Raw genomic sequence first — 18,947 nt, 5'->3', positions numbered from 1 at the left:
ACCATCGTGACAACTTTATTAACTACATAAAACACTTATATTCACAGCGTACTCTCAACTTAATTACTTAATCCGCCATATTTATTATTCCTTCTCCTTCAAATGTGGACATTTGATGAAAGTAGCCTTGAATCCTCTTATCTTAATCCCGGCGCGCGAGTGCTCGTGGCCATAAGACCAGCGAGTCATTTAAATGCACAATTAATTGTTGGTTATTCTGGTCTGTGATTATTATTTAGCCGTGTGGTCCCGGCTAACTAGACCACCTCTTCCTTTCCCATGGGTGTCGTAAGAGGCGACAAAGGGAGGGCGAGGGACGGGCAGCAGCCCCTCTTTTAAAAAATCTTCAAAGCCTAACTGCGGTTGCCAATCCGTCTGCCAAGCGTGGCAATTACTGAAAAAACCTTCCGAGGGGGAGGTTTATCTTCAGCAGTGGATAATTAATGGATGATATGATGATAATAGTGATTATGTTTAATATTATAAATTGTAAAAAATGTTTGTATACTCATTGTCATTTTTACATACACAGTTACAATCACAGTTATAGATTTGAATAAAATGTAATACTTGGACAGGACAAATTGTCTATTATTTATTTTTTATCTTAATACATAGGATCTATATTCTTTAACTGAATTTATACGAGCAAAACATTACAACTATTATATATATATATATATATATATATATATATATATATATATATATATATATATATATATATATATATATATATATATATATATATATATATATATTTAAATAGTAATAAAAAAGGAGAAATTTGACGAAAAATAGTATATGTCATCTATAAATACTAATACTATATTAATAATAATACTAACAACATATGGGCTACTTAAGTGATTAATTAAATATAAGAATTACCTATACAGAGATAATAATAGCTCATCTGACAGAAAGTAATCACCTACATACATGAATCACCACAGACTATAGTTCTTATCTCTGATGATTATTTGTCATTTAACAGTTTATTAAATATATAAACCTGTGGGTTAGTAGAATTATGTAATTAGTAAGAAGTTTGGTGATTCATATTTCATTATTATTTTGAAATTAAAACCGTTCATAACTCTGATATATTTAAATTAATATGATATTTAAAAATTAAAATCACTAGCTTTGTACTTCAAAAGGTACATGACTATATCTTCCGACAGTCAGTGCTGTTAACAACGAAGTTGACCCAAAAAATTTTAACACCAGATGTCGCTACGCTCACAGAAGTAGTAATATTTCGTCGTTAGTGCTTACGCGTATTTCATGGCCGTACAAAAATACTTGTGCATTATTAAAATGGCGCGTTTAATGTGTGAAAATTAATGAAGTACAGAAAGTTGTTTCATACAAAGTTGTATGATGTGAAGCGAAATATTACAGACATTACAGTATAACGAAATGGTCCAGTGTAAAATACAATGTGTGCGGCGGATAGACGGATAAATATTATTTATGATTATGAAATTTCTTTAAACATTGTTTTACACGTAGCTTGCTCTTTTATGCCCTTTGTAGTATAATATTCGGCCATATATGTGGCCGTGTGGTTTCGGCATAGAATAGGCCACCCCTTCCTTTCTCGTGGGTGTCGTAAAAGACGACTAAGGGACGGCGAGGGCAGCAGTGTCCCACTTAAAACATCTTCAAAGCCTAATTGCGGTTGGCAATCCGCCTGCCAAGCATGGCAACTACTGGTGAAACCCCCCAAGGGGGAGGCTTATGTTCAACAGTGGACGGTTAAAGGCTGATATGATAAAAGTACAATATGTAATGGACGATGGATGAGGAGCAGAGCCGTCTTAAAATATCACCAAAGCCTTACAGCGGTTGACAACCTGCCTACCAACCGTGGTAATTACTGACAAAGCCTCCTATTAACGGGAGACGTATGTTCAGCAGAATATTCATATTTTTTTATACCACGAAGATGGCAAACAATTATACAGCCCGTCTTTTATCAGACGACCACTATAGCTATATATATAATTACGTTATATATATATATATATATATATATATATATATATATATATATATATATATATATATATATATATATATATATATATATATATATATAACATATTTATATTACAAAAATCTCGTATCCATGGTCATGCTACCGCGATCCAAGTGATTGAGTTTTATATATATATACAATAATTTATGGAAACACGACGAATTGCATGGATAACCATCCAACTATCAATGTCAAGTTCAATACAAAACATTCATTAAATCCATTCAATTCAATTCAATCATTTATTGATATTTCATGTTGTAACAATATAGGTCTTAAGTTATTAAAGGTATAGAATCAACATGAACCCTGGAAGGGCACAGCAATCACATTAATAAATATTTCATAAAGTACATAACTAAATTTTTACATTATATATATACGTATCGTCGATTTACATAAAATAAATAAAGCATTATTACATTGAAACAAATAGGTACAAATACAATTAAATTTTCTCATTGAAAAATTCCTGTAGTGTATAATAACTTTTTGTAATTAAATATTTTTTTAGAGCTATTTTAATTTATTGTAAATTTTATTGACATTCCATAAGGGCCTGAATGGAATAATTGTAACTTCAAGCTTGCTAATCTGAATGGAATAATTGTAGCTTATTCTCATCTATTCCCTGGTGCTCCGCCAGCGTATCCCGTTAGCGCAGGCGGGGTTACCATCCCATTTTGACCTATCAGAAAAAAAATCTACATTGCGGTCGCAATGTCACGTGGACTCTGCTGACCCTGAAGAAATCTTAATATACCTTTTTGAAAAATTGTTTTATTGTTACCCTATTCCCTTTGGCCGCTACAGAATATCAGCGCTTTGCTCTTTTGAGGGCGAAGCAATAAACTGAGTTGTGACCATTTTGTATTGCTATGGCACACGCAGAAACGAAAAATTGTATTTAGCTTTATGTATTTTTTTTTTAATCATTTATGTTATCTCGCATTTTTTTATATCTATGTTGTAATTTGTGTGCTGTAAGTAAGTAATGCAAATAAATTATCTATCTATCTATTTATCTAAAAATTCCATATTGTAGCCTCTAAGGGAAACCTCGGTAAGGAGCTCATTTTACAGCTTAAGCTTTCACCGGAGAAGATTCCTTTTGATTACATATACATGTATATTAGGCATGGGTACTATGGATACCACTTCAATAAAACATTGATGGTAGAAAAAAGGTCATCATCGCTTTCAATATCGCCTACATCGGTCGGATATCTATTTTGAAATATGTTAAAAGTCTATTATCCAATATTTTTTTTTTTTTATATAACAGACTTTTAAGATATTCGTTATCGAACCAGTATATACATATTGTAACTAAAATATATAGATATTGGTATATATTGCCCACCCCTAATACACATACAACACAAACTTAACTGATTTTTTTTGTATCGTCACGTTTTAAAACTAAAATGACGTTTATTTCTCATTCGTTGTCTACAACATTTATTTTACATAATAATTTATTTTATACTTTTTTTTTATACAACTTAGAATGGCAAACAAGCTGACGGTCCACCTGATGGAAAATGGTCACCGTCGCCTATAGACATGAGCAGTACCATGGACATAACAGAGTATACTGTTTCCGCCTATGATACTCCTCAATGCATTGCCATTCCTGAGGACTCAGGTGTTATTCCTCTGTACCCAGTAAATTCACGCCACATTCCACCCTTCAAACCGAAACACAGCCATGCAAACACAACTGCTTCACGGTTGAAACACGAATGGGACAGAGGTGCCCAAGCAAACGACTTTTGTACAAAGTCTCCCTCTTGTGAAATGTTCAATAAAAATACACGTAAAGTTACAATTTTTATGATCCATTTATAAAAGGAAAATATCCTTTTCAAACACCTTCAAGTTTCATACTTAATTCGAGTTTTAAGTGTATTTTTTTTACTGCAACAAAATTATAGAAAAAAATTACTATGATCTATATTGCTAATAGGAATATGGTTCATTATAATTTAGCATCTCTATTTAAAATGGACGTTTGCCTTTAACTGACTTCGATATCAGTTTACAGTTTAATTTAAAACTCGTAAAACGGTATCAGACGTAACAAAATTAGGCGGCAGGGTGTAAAAATTGGAGATTTTTATAACTTCCGATTGTCTTAGAGTTTTATTACTTGAGATATCTATTTTTTATAGTAATTAGTTTTATTAAAATTTATAACTTTTATTATCCACTAGCTTTACCTCGCGGCTTTGCCATAAACTATTTTTTTTTAATTCAAAAGCTTTCACCTTCTTCAGGTATATCAGCCCTGTTGACCTGATCTCTCAATTTTGAAAGAGATTGTTAGTAATGGGGTCTAATGAACCCATTGCTAGCAATACACCCTATCAGGTCGACCTCCACACGGTTCCCCCTGGAAACCATCGTGGCTAATTCTAGTGGAGCTCGTCACGATGGGCTAACTGATCTGCGAGTCTACCATGAAATGAAATTCCGATATTTCTGACTCAATTTCGTGTTTTTGTTTATATTTAAATCGGACCAATAAATGGAGTTTAACATTTCGTTCGTTCGTCATACATCCTATCATAAAAGTCCAAAGGAACAATATTTTAACATTTTAAATATTTCCAAACGGCATGTATTATGTAATTTTAACATCAAATTTCTGTTTCGTTTGGATCCAAAATTTCAGAAAACATTTAATGGTAGGCCCTCTGCTTTTATCGTCACTTATCACCCCTCACTGGTACCCCGTCAGCATATACCGATAGCGCAGGCGGGGTTACCATTCCATTACCACCCATTAAAAAAACCGATCTCTTGGACAGCATATGAAGTATGCTTTGAGTTCATTGAAAACAGTTAATTAGTTTAGTTACCTATCTGTTCCAAGTTTAACTTAAAATCCGTTCAACCGTTTACAGAATTACAAATAAGACAAATACTTACGTAAAATTATATAAAAAAGAAGTACTATTAATACAATAATGCTTAAATTTTACTGAAATAAAATTATTTATTTTTTTTATTTTTTTTTAATATACAAACTTTTACATTTTCAATATAGGTTATAATTTCGAACAAAGAATAAAGAATGCAGCCAGAAACTGAGCAACCCATATGAATAAACAATAAAGTATTTAGATTCTAGGAAATGATACATATATTCACAGAATACACCTAATTCTAACAAAAGTACATAAAAATATATAAAAATCAACCAATTTCTAGTCAATACATAATTTATTACTAAGAATCGCCAGCTAATAATCTATTTTACACTGACAGTTTGCGAAAGAATTTTGTACTTTTACTAGTATTTTTTTATGGGTGGTAATGGAATGGTAACCCCGCCAGCGCTAACAGTATACGCTAGTTGGGCTCCAATGATACTTACGCCAATGATGATAGGTGAGAATGAAGGCAGGTCAATTGGCGTATCGTGAAGAATTGGACAAGAATTAACCAGGATAGTTTCCAAGGGGAATCGCGTGGAGATCGACCTGATGCGTGGAGGGTTTATTGCTATATCTAATATATATATATATATATATATATATATATATATATATATATATATATATATACCCAATATTCAATTTAGTTAGCTGTGATCATGATTAATAAAATATAATATTTCATGTTAACTCTGTTTTAAAACGCTATTTTTAACCAAATTAATTAAGGAGCTTCTTAATTCAATTGTTTTTTTTTGTTCGATACATTATAATCATCCATCAGTTTCAAATTAATTCGAATTTTTTTTTTAAATAAGATACAAATCGGTCACGTAGAAATTTTATTGAAATAGGTATAGCAATTTAGTTTTTAGATCAAAATAACCAATTTTGCCACAGTTATAATCTATTGTCTAATTGATGGCTAATATGGAAGGCTGTGAGAAACTACTTGTGGTGGTCAATCTTCGAGTGTTGTCAGTCACACACATACTAATGGTAGCGGAATTAAACAAAATAAATCTAATTAAATAACCAGTGATATGGACTACCGCAAGATAACATCTAGTTCAGTGAAATATTTACAAACAAATTCACTTTCACGTTTACAATTGAATGTACCCGCCGTGAATGTAATCGTCTTCATTTTAGCAGAGAGAGACTTTGTACAAAAGTCGATTTCTTGGGTACCTCTGTCCCATTCGTGTTTCAATCGTGAAGCAACTGTGTTTGCATGGCTGTGTTTCAGTTTGAAGGGTTGGATATGGTGTGAATTTACTGGGTACAAAGGAATAACACCTGAGTTCTCAGGAATGGCAACACATGGAGGGTATCATGGGCGAAACATAATACTCTGTTATGTCCATGGTACTGCTCATGTCTATAGGCGACGGTTACCACTTTCCATCGGGTGGGCGGTCAGCTTGTTTGCCGTTCTAAGTTGTATAAAAAAAATATAGATAAAAAATCCTTTTATCGCATCTTTTTTTCAGTGTGAACGAGTCAAACAACTTTCATAAAAGCACGATTCGCATCGAGCTAACGGTCAAAGACATTATGACTCACAAACTCCGTATTTTTTGCTCTTTCACGCTTGCATAGGGAATTACGGTTCACGATTTATTGTAACTATTGTTTAGCTTTTATAGATTTTAATACAGGTATATGACCGCAAATATTAATGTTACATTAACGTTCTTAAGTCTTGTATAATTAGGTTCACATTCAATTGTTTTGATATTATCACTTGATAGCTTATGCAGCGTTAGACGTTCCATTTTTATGCAATTTAGAATAGCAAACGATCTGACGGCCTAGCTGATAGAGAGTGGTACGTGACCAAAGTTTAACGTGTACCATGGGCGTTACAGTCTGTTCTGTCATTACCTCTTATACATAGCTAGTCCTGAGGACAATGGTGTGATTAGATCAGGCTGCAAATCAGTGCTTCGTTTTTAAGCAATAGTACGAATATCACTGAGCTATGGCCTATTTGGGCCACTGGCGCACACACATGGCGAAAATATAGTTGTGTATTTTATCTTTTGTATTCTATTCTTATAATTATGTGGGTAACTTATTTGATTTTATAAACTTAGCTATAAATGTAAGTGTATCATAGTTGATTGAAATAAAGTGTGTTATTTATCTATCTATGTGTTATATTATCTGGGATTGTTTTTTTAATGGATGATAAAGAAATGCTTACCCCGCCCGCGCCATCGGTATACACTTACGGTACACCAGTGTAGGATGACAGGTGAGGATGTAGACAGGTCAGTACATGGAAGTTATTTAAGAAAAAATAATAATGCAATATCTTAATAAGATTAATAGATGCCAAAATTTTATTTTTTTTAAGAAATTTTCTCACTCCGTTTCTCTATATGTTTGTTTTTGAATCACGCAAAAACGACTGCATCAATTTGGATTCAATTTGCACAGTTCTTTCCTCCAGGAGGAGATCTAATTTCAAATCTGCTAAATGTCTCGTCGTGAATTGGTCTATTTCATTTATTTTAAATTTATTTTTTTTGTTTAATTTTTATTAACAAATTAAACAAAAAATAAATAACGTAAATCTACAATTTCGGAATTAGGAAAATTACGTTTTACATACGAAGTAGCAGGCAGAAACTAGTGTACACTGTAATACTCTTAGATACCTAAGATTCGAATATTCACAGAATGTAATAAGAAAAATTCAAATTTTCAAATAACTAGATTAAACTAACGCTCTCCTCTGAAATTACACTGAAATTGAAGTGCAAATTTTTAGCTCAAACACCATCCCACCTGTTCTTGCAATAACATCCTGGAATGTTCAGCTGGATTCGACTAATTTGTTCCTTCGAGTGCTTACCTTCTCTGGCTTATTCTTCGAAAGGTTTCTAATTAGTTTAAGAGCTTGGTATTTATTCAGAAGTATAATGCATTATTATTTTACATTCTACTTTGGAATTATTGGAAGTTAAGGGCTCACTATTCATCTATAATACTTCTTTAGAATTCTTTATAACGTCTAATGTTCGTAAATTATACGGTAATAGCTTATTATCCGGCAAACCGTCTACTTGACTGCCATCTTTATTTTTACAAATAGAAAAAAATAGTGTATATAATTACGTTACTAAATGAGTACATATAATTATTATGATAATGAAACTAGTCCTATTGATGAAAGATAGATCGACGGAAACTTTTTAATCTTTCACGCAAAAACTACAATACAGAATTCAATGAAATTAGTTTTTTTTTTTTTGATGGGTGAAAATGGTATGGTAACCCCGCCTGCGCTAAAGTGAAGGGTGATAGGTGATATATATATGATATATATATATATATATATATATATATATATATATATATATATATATATATATATATATATATATATATATATATATGATAGATGATAGATGACCGTTAGCGCAGGCGGGGTTACCATACCATTTTCACCCATCAAAAAAAAAATAAGAAATAAATAAATTAATGGCAAATTAAGTTTAATATCGTTATACGAATATAAGTGAAAAACATTTGTCGTCGCCCTGAAATAAGACACTGACAAACACCAAACAAAGTAATGGAAGTATTTATTTATTTCACAGGACACAAAGGTGTTAATTTCATGGAAGGCTATTCGCATGCTATGCAACTTATAGGCAAACATATTTATTTTTGTTAATAAGATATTTATTATATTAGTGAAATAATTAAAGTTTATTGTATAAACAAAATATGTTTAAAATACAACGTAGTTTAACAAAAAAGGATTAAGTATATATGCAGATCATTAAATCGTAATTTAGAACACTTTGTGAAGCTATTTAAAAATAATATTTTAATATTTATTATTTTTTGCCCGCTACTTCGTACACGTGGATTAGGAGAATTATTTAATTTTCTGAAGTAAAGGAATTAATGAAATAGATCTAGATCAAGATAAAACGTATACTAGATTTTAACTTAGACTTTCAGAAAAACTACATCCAATTTTATGTAATAGCTTTTGATCGATAATGAAACAAATATATAATAAACAGACAAAACTCCTAAAAATTATTGTATTGGCTTCTATTGCTCTCATTAAGACTCGTCGTATAAGTTTTTTTTTTTTTGAAATATCCTCTATTTACAGATACCGTTAAGATACAATTTAATTATAATAAATCAATTATGTAACTAATCTAAGTCCTAAGGAATGTCAACGCATGGGGGGTATCATGGGCGAAACAGTATACTCTGTTATGTCCATGGTACTGCTCATGTCTACAGGCGACGATTACCACTTTCCATCAGGTGGGCCGTTAGCTTGTTTGCCATTCTAAGTTGTATAAAAAAAATCGAATTATATCTTCAGTTTACATGAAAGTTCCTCCATGTCAATTTTATATAATAAAAAAACTGTTTTCTGTAAGTTGCCCAGAGTACGAAAAGCCTAATTTTAGCTGGCAAACTCAAATAAACTTCAATTAGATACCACTATAACGCTTAGCAGCATCTCGTAGACTGTTACTGTTTATGTTTATTGTGTGTTTATTGTTTGGCTTCTGGTAAACAAGTTCGTTTCCTCACTTTCTGAAAGTGTAATTTGCAATAAACAGTCGTGTTGCTTGCTTGCAAGTTATTGCGTTTTATTTGAGTGCTTTTATTGCATTCATTTACGATGATAATTAAGTTGTATAGGGAAATTAAACGAGGTTCTTACGGTATATTTCGGAGTCTTCTATCAAAAAGCTGCTTTAAAACATGATAATCAGCGCCTTACTGTCCTGCTCGACCCACCGAAACTGCGCAGAGATGTTGCATCTCTGTGTATCTTCTACCGAATTTTCCATAGGGAGTGCTTTGAGGAAGTGTTCGGATTGATACCTGCTGCTGATTTTCACCACCGTACAACCCGCCATAAACTAAAGTTTCATCCCAGCTATCTGGACGAGTGGCGGTCTTCCAGCGTGCGTTTTCAAGGCATTTTCTTCCACGTACAACCACTCTGTAGAATTAACTTCCAGCAGCAGTATTTCCGAACCGATATGACAATATAACCTCCAAAAAAAGAGTATATTCCTTTTTAAAAGGCCGGCAACATACCTGCAGTGCTGTTAGTGATGTGCGTGATCATGGGCGGCGGTAGTCACTTACTATCAGGTGAGCCGCATGCTCGTTTGCCCCCTGCGTTTAAAAAAAAAAGGCGTCTAAAGAGCAAAACAGAGCTCTATTAATTTATGCGCGTCAAATGATGGAATCATCATCGCTATCGAATCCATGAGAGAGAATGAGATTTTTAATTTAATTATTTGTCTGGGATAGGGAGGTGATGGTGCCTCATCACCTTCTCGTATTCGTCAGAGTACTAAAAAGTAATAAACAAATAAATTCCCTTAGTTGCCAGCAAGCGCCCCAGCAAAATAGTCCAACATGGTCAAAATGTATTCTACCTGAGGTATATTTTTTTTCATACAACTTAGAATGGCAAACAAGCTGACGTGACAAGCAGACCTTCTGGAAAGTGGTAACCGTCGCCTATAGACATGAGCAGTACCATGGATAGATAAGAGGGTATACTATTTCGCCCATGATAACCCCCATGCGTTGCTATTTCTAAGGACCCAAGTGTTATTCCTCTGTATCCTGTAAATTCAATATCATATTTCACTCTTCAAACCGAAACACAGCCATGCAAACACAACTGGTTCACGGTAGAAACACGAATGGGACAGAGGTAGTCAAACAAACAACTTTTGTACAAAGTCTCCCGGTCTCTGGTAAATAATATTATTTTAAACTACACAGACTTATAAACCTTCCACATTATCTACAATATAGAGACATCTATAATACATTAGGATAATTAATGGTCCGCCAAATTGCGGACAGACAGACAGGTCGGCCCTAATTCGAAAATAATCATGTCTGGACACGGATTCGTCACAGTATCGATGTCGATCCCTTGAAATCCAGTATGTTTATTAAGGTAGAAAGGCCATTGATATATATTTTTTTCATTTATTTTTTTTATTCTTTATATCACAATAAGTTTGTACAAGTGGCGAGCTTAATGCCATATGGCATTCTCAACCAGCTAACCATTAGGTAAAAACAGATAATTTTCAATACTTTCAAATGCTTATTTAAAATGTATCCTAGGAAAACAGAAAGCGTATGAAAAGCAGAGGTGGTGAAAAATATGAGACATAATTATAGTAACATATTGAAATAATTATACATAATAATACATAAGAAATATACATATAATACATAAACACTACTTATAATATATATGGTTAAACATGAAATATAACATATAACATTATGAGATATAGTAACTATTGAGTAACCTGTAACTAGAGCTAGTACAAAAGTCGTTTGCTTGGGTACCTCTGTCCCATTCGTGTTTCAACCGTAAAGCAGTTGTGTTTGCATGGCTGTGTTTCGGTTTGAAGGGTGGGATATGGCGTGAATTTACAGGGTACAGAGGAATAACACCTGAGTCCTCAGGAATAGCAATGCATGGAGGGTATCATGGGTGAAACAGTATACTCTGTTATGTCCATGGTGCTGCTCATGTCTATAGGCGACGGTTTTCATCAGGTGGGCCGTCAGCTTGTTTTCCATTCTAAGTTGTATAAAAAAAAGGCAAGGCTCTCAATGTGTGCCTTAACTGGACATATGCCAGTAAGGCATATACTATATAAGATGAGTCTATCTTCGGGCACACTGTGCAGACTGTACGGTGAGAAATAAGAATCCATGGAACACTTGATGTGCAACTGCGATTCGTTGGCAAGTATGCGTATGAGTCTACTGGGAACGGCTTATCCGAAGCCAAGGGACTACAGATATCTTAAACTGCGGGATATTGTTGAGGTAACACATGGGATCTATGAAATGATGGTATAAGGCAGGGGGAAGCAATAAAGATCCGTATGGGTCGACGTCCAACGGCTTAGCTGACCCCATATGCGAAAATAAGGTAAGATAATACAGATTCTATTTATATTTATTAAACAAAGCGTAAAATACATGTGGTAATTCTAACGTAACGCACATCAGTAGAAACGATGTCGACTACCGAGAATTGAATGTGATTTGAAATCGTTTTAAAATTAAAATCATTTTGCATTTACCTTTGTTCGTTTGTAAGAATTCACATTAAATGAAAATTACTGCTATTTGTTACAAATTAATTTTATTTTCACTATAAAACGGTAGTAATTCTAAAAAATATAATCTATTGTTCTGTACATAGATAGATATATACATTTATTTGCCAGTACATTGTTTTTACAGATCTTGATTTATGGTGAAGTACAAATGTTCGCCTTTTAGTCTAAAGCATGCAAACTCATTGGTGGGTAGGTACAAGTTACAATACTTAACTATTTCAACATTATACATCAAATATTCATTCGGTTAACAATAATAAAATCATAGTAGTATGTTAAAAAATCGTTTAATAAAAATAAATTCAAGTCAATTCAATGTTAGTGCTATTTAATAAAAAGTAGAAATTTTTATCGTCATTTTAGCTATTATCTGTCCACTGCTGGACATAAGTCTCCCCCATAGACTACCATAAAGTACAGATCCTGAACAATATATTTTATTACTATACTTAGTTCAAGATACACGTTCTCACCAGAGGGAGACTTTGTACAAAAGTCATTTGCTTGGGCATCTCTGTCTCATACGTGTTTCTACCGTGAAGCAGTTATGTTTACAAGGCTGTGTTTCAGTTTGAAGGGTGGGATAAGGTAATGAATTTACAGGGTATAGAAGAATAACACCTGAGTCCTCAGGAATGGCAACGCATGGGGAGTATCATGGGCGAAACAGTATACCCTGTTATGTCCATGATACTGCTCATGTCTATAGCCGACGGTTACCACTTTCCATCAGGTGGGCCGTCAGCTTGATTCCCATTTTAAGTTGCATAAAAAAAGCATGCAATTTACACCTACATACAAAAGTGAATGTACGTGAAAACTGCACCAAAGTGCAACGTTGTAGAATATGATTGATTACAATGACTTTACAATTTTGCAACAGAGAAATTTTACCTTTTCAGCTTTTTAGAGATCCCTGTTATATTAATGCAAAAAAAAAACTATTTAGACATGAAGCTTCTTTTAGAATGTGAAAGAAACAAAAAAGGTTTGTTTGAATTGGAGCATTTGATAGATAGATAGATAATTTATTTGCATTATTTACTTATAAAATGATTATTGAAGGAGAACTCAGCACCAAGCCACATAACCAGCATGGTAATGAGTTATGTCGACAATGATTCAAAAAGTATTGAAATAAATAACACAACAAGATATAAACTATACAGTATTTTATGACCTGATACTGCTTAGTAATTGATATTCATACAAATTCTTATAAATTTATGTAATAAAAAATTTTGAATATAATTTTGTTTTAAAGCAACATCTGACTTTTCCGGTTCTTCTTGGCAGAAACTGCGTTTCGAATGGGCGATTAAATACATTGAAATAATAAATAAAAGGACTATTTAAAAATGCTTAAATCTAAATGTACGTACTTGAATAAAATGAACAATATATTTCTTTCTATCTTTCCATAAAATCGGATTTGTACATAATTTTTACAAAAACAATTAATAATAACCGAAACAAGAATAAGACCATAAAAAAAATACAGAACCCTCCCATTCAATATTGGAGCGACATATCATAAACACGAGCAATACCCTGTTGTAATTTTTTGTTTTTTTTTTTTTATAAATCGCTATACACTGAGGTTGGAGCGGGGATCGAATCTAAACCCTTTTGTTGTGTGGACACCTGCGCCATTGAGCTTTGGGTGCTCTTTAGAAATACACAGACATTAAAATGTCTTATGAAACATCTATATTGCCGTTCAAATATAAACTTCATTATACAAACATAAGGTTCAAATTTCATAAAATTTTATAATATTTTTTTTGTATTACCTTCATCAGGTTATGCAAAACATAGGGAAGCGAAATTAAGAGTGTTCCAAAGAAGCACTTGTCGGTGACTCACGTTTTGAAAGATCACTTGCCGCTGAGTTTAGATTATATAAACGAACATATTATCATAAATATAGAAAAAGTATTATTACCAGAGGGAGACTTTGTACAAAAGTCGATTGCTTGGGTACCTCTGTCCCATTCGTGTTTCAACCGTGAAGCAGTTGTGTTTGCATGGCTGTGTTTCGGTTTGAAGGGTGGGATATGGCGTGAATTTACAGGGTACAGAGGAATAACACCTGAGTCCTCAGGAATGGTAACGCATGGGGGGTATCATGGGCGAAACAGTATACTCTGTTATGTCCATGGTACTGCTCATGTCTATAGGCGACAGTTACCGCTTTTCATCAGGTGGGCCGTCAGCTTGTTTGCCATTCTAAGTTGTACAAAAAAACGGTGGTTTCCAGGGACGAGGGAGTCGACCTGGCAGAGTATATTGCTAGCAAATAAGGCTGGTATTCCCCATTACTATTATAATAATCAATTCATCTCATTGTAGATGGTAACAAGGGTAGGAAAATACCTAAAAGGACATGCATGGACTGCATAATTGAACATTCCAATCGGAAGGGTAATGGGGGAGATTTTGTGCAAACGTCGTTTACTAGGACACCTCTGTCCCATTCGTAATACTACCGTGAAGCAGTTGCGTTTACATGGCTGTGTTTCGGTTTGAAGGGTGCGATATGGCGTGAATTTACAGGGTACAGGGGCAAAAGATCCTAGTTAAAGGGTATCATGGGCAACACAGTATACTTCTTTATGTTCATGTCTATAGGCGACGGTTACCACTTTCCATCAGGTGGACTCTAAAAGGCTTAGGTATATGATGATGACGGTGAACTAATACTAAAGATCATAATCGATATTTAATTACATTATTTTTATAGGTACCACTGAGGTGGCAAGCAAGCATACGGCCCACCTGATGGTAAGCGGTTACCGTAGCCTATGAACGCATGCAATACCAGAGGTATTACGCGCGCGATGCCGACCCTGAAGAAACCTCTTTACCCCCTTTTGAAGAACCCCATGCTGTAGTCTCTTCGGAAAACCTCGGCAGGGAGCTCATTCCATAACCTGAGTGTTCGTGGGAGAAAACATCTCTGAAACAGCGTTTTACGCGACCATTTAGGCCGTAGGGTATGAGGGTGAACTCCCTGTCGATGGCGAGCCGTTACATTCGCCAATAATTATTATTCAAAAACAAAAACAAAAAAACTGCACACGGATGAGTCACGATAAAAGTAGAAATCTTCAGGTATAGGCGTCTCGGCTCGTCCGCGGCGAGCGGCAAAAAATCAAAACATCACTGGCCGTGAACTACCTGCCTGACGATGCAAAAACATTATAACAAGCCTCAAGTGTGAGTCGGAATAATGATTCGGGTTCCGTATTAATTAATTAATTAGTTTTCAACCGCGAAATATTGATTAAATAAATATTCATAAAATGAGACAAAAAGTGCCTATCTCTTTCTCCGTCTCGAATATTACGTGTATACCAAATTTCGTGATGATTTGTTGAACCCTTAAGACATTTAATAGTTAATAATCAAAAGCTCAAAGAACCGATAACCGATGGTGAAGAAAGATTCTTGGATGGAGATCTCGTACGGGTAAACACAGTGTAGGACAACCCCCCACTAAATTGAGTGACGAGGTAAGTCGGTGGATGCAAGTGGCTCAGAACCGTTGCTAATGGCAGTCTATGGGGATGCCTATAATCAGCAGTGGACAGATGACGGCTGATGAAGATGACGGTGTTGAGTCAAAGTCAGTTTTAAATTTATTGATCACATCTTTGGTTATCTTATCCTTTAGAGAGAAACGCAATAACTCCTAATTTACTTTATCACAGCCGTAATATAGTATTTACATAAGAATCTCATAGAAAACTCTTCTATGATGCTGTGTTCTGTAAAAAAAGAATAATCAAAATCGGTTCACAATTGTCGAATATATCGCGTAGCAAACACATTTAAGCCGCATATGTACAGGTTAAGAAATATATTATGTATTTATTCCACCTTCTCCTTTCCGATATCGCACCACGAAGATGGGCTAGCCACTTCTCGTACATCCATACACGGTAGACCACTCGTGCTTAGAAAAAATTAAGTTCGCCAACTCCTACGAGAACCGTACCGCAATATGGAATGGCCTTTACCGTGACGTGGCTCCTTCGTTCTATACTCTCAGGTCCTTTAAATGTAGCATGAAAAAGTATTTAGTGAGCCAGCATAGTACAACCGTTAAGAGTGGGGGGAGGGATTGTTAGTTATATGGTGGTTAGTTTCCATTGCTATCAATATACGCTACCAGGTAACCTACACGCGGTTCGCTTTGGAAACCATCGTAAATAATTAATTTATGAATTGATCACAATGAGCCAAACTGACCTGCTTTGTCCTCACCTATCATCCCTCACTGGTGCCCCGCCGGTGTATCCAGATAGAGCAGGTGGGACGACTTTTCTATTTTCATCTATTAAAAAAATTGTTGAGATTAAACTATTCTTTTGTTAGTTGGTCGTAATGCATGGACCATATTGTCTGTTTGTTCATTGAGGACGGTGTGGTCACACGTCTTGCTATAATGAAGAAAATATATTAAAATAGGGATTTCCTATAACAAAATTAGCTACGCGGAACCCTAGTGCTTCTTTATTTCAATTTAAAACCGGTTTTAGCAGATTGAGGAAAATCTGTTATGGTGTTTTATTCAAGTGTTCCAAATATTGGATATACACACGCAATATATAGTCCATTCTGTGGTGTGAAGTGTTTACATATAACTTGGTTTACAATATAGAAAAAAATATATAGGATGTCCCGTAAGTAGACCAACGAATTATGGGGAACAGGCTGTATATTTATTTTATTATCTACTAAAGATATATTCATAAAAACGGCATTTTTTTTAAATTATTATTTTTTAACCTATTTTAGCTATTGAAGAGTTTTGTCTTTTTTTCTTTTACACTAAATTCTTATTTTAGTTTTTATGAATATGGGGATAGATTTTAGACTGTTATTTTAATTATGATAAAAGATCAGGATATGCGGCAGTCTATTGCTTGGGTACCTCTGTACCCTTCGTGTTTCAACCGTGACGCAGTTGTGTTTACATGGCTGTGTTTCGGTTTGAAGGGTGCGATATGGTAGTAAATTTACAGTGTACAAGAATTTACCGAGTCCTCAGAAATGGCAATGCATGTGGGGTGTCATGGGCGAAACAGTATACTCTGTTATGTCCGTGGTAATGCTCATGTATATAGGCGACGGTTACTACTTTCCATCAGGTGGGCCGTCAACTTGTTTGCGATTCTAAGTTGTATAAAAAAAAGGTCGTCCTACTTTTTTTTCTAATAAATAAAACTTGAATGGTAATCCTGCTTGCGCTATTAGTATATGCAGGCGAGATGTTCATGCAGGATGAGGTGAGGATGAAATCAGACCATTTGGCCTATCGTAACGAATTCACGACGAACTAATTACGATATTTTTAAAATAAATTACTAATTAATTAAATAAATAACTAATAGTGTGTGTAAATAAATAACTAGGTATCATGTCGTATAGGGAGATCAAGGATAAGGCCTGGGATAGAGCTGGCTGGAAGAAGATGCATGAATTAGTTGCATCGACAAGAGGAAACTCTTAAATGAAAAACAAAAGTGTGTGTAATAGAGAAAAAAAAATTATAATGCATGAAATTTACTATTATAGTTAATGTCTTTACTGAACTAGGTTTTATCTTGCATAAGTCCATATCACTGGCTATTTGGTCAGAATTATTTTGTTTAATTCCGCTACCGTCAGTATGTGTGTGACTGCCAACACTCGTAGACTGACCACCACTATTACTACTAGACAGCTAATATGGAAGTTTGTGGAACTTCTGGTAGTAATAGTGGTGGTCAATCTTCGAGTGTTGGCAGTCATACACATACTAATGTTAGCGGAATTAAACAAAATAATTCTAATCAAATAACTAATATAAGAGTAATTCCATTTGCGTTTTTGATACTCACTGGCAGGGAACTTGTGAGAAATGATGGATAAGAATGAATACAGATCAATAGGCGAATTCCACAAGATTTGACCATGACATTTTCCAGGGGGAATCGCATGGAGAAGGCTACAATACTAGCATTTTTTTTATGAATAATGAAATGGTAACCCCGCCTGCGCTAACGGTACACGCTGGCGGGGCACCAGTGATGGATGATAGGTGAGGATGAAAAGACAGGCCAGTTAGCCCATCGTGATAAATACACTTAGAATTCAGCACGATGGTTTCCAGGGGGGACCACAGGGAGGTCGACCTGTAAGGGTATATTGTTAACAATGGGACTGATAATCCGCATTACTAACAATACATTTCCCCTCTCAAAATACAATACTAGCATTGTGCCTATGAGACCCCATTACTGACAATTTCTTCCCCAGAAAAACACATAAGGCTTGTTGTTTTGAATGAGAGGCCTAAGCATAGTCTAATTATAAAATGTTAGTCAATGTTATTTTACGAGCATGGGCGTACGGAACGCATGCTACAGGAATGCCGGCTGTTTCCGTTCACGCACCGATCGCTTGCTATGTTGTTTTATAAAAAAAATAATTTTTGGTTATAATATCCGTGCATATTTTTTTTTTCAAATTTAAATGTATTTTATCTTGTATTTTTGACTTAAAAAAATGACGGTTCTCGATTCGGTTGTATTAATTTTTATGTTTCATCATCGTTACAGCCATTGTCTGTCCACTGCTGGATATAACCCTCCCCCATAGACTGCCATAAAGAACGGTCCTGAGCCACCTGCATCCACTGAGTCCTTAAAATGCATTTCAGTTTATCCATCTAGTGGAGGGTCGTATTACACTGCGTTTGCTCGTACAGGATCGCCACTCAAGAATCTTTCTTCCCCGTCA

Source organism: Galleria mellonella, unplaced genomic scaffold (genome assembly GCF_026898425.1).
Source record: "Galleria mellonella isolate WM207_F2 unplaced genomic scaffold, CSIRO_AGI_GalMel_v1 utg40, whole genome shotgun sequence".
In the NCBI taxonomy this organism is placed as follows: domain Eukaryota; kingdom Metazoa; phylum Arthropoda; class Insecta; order Lepidoptera; family Pyralidae; genus Galleria; species Galleria mellonella.
Note: the sequence above shows the minus strand (reverse complement) of the source record.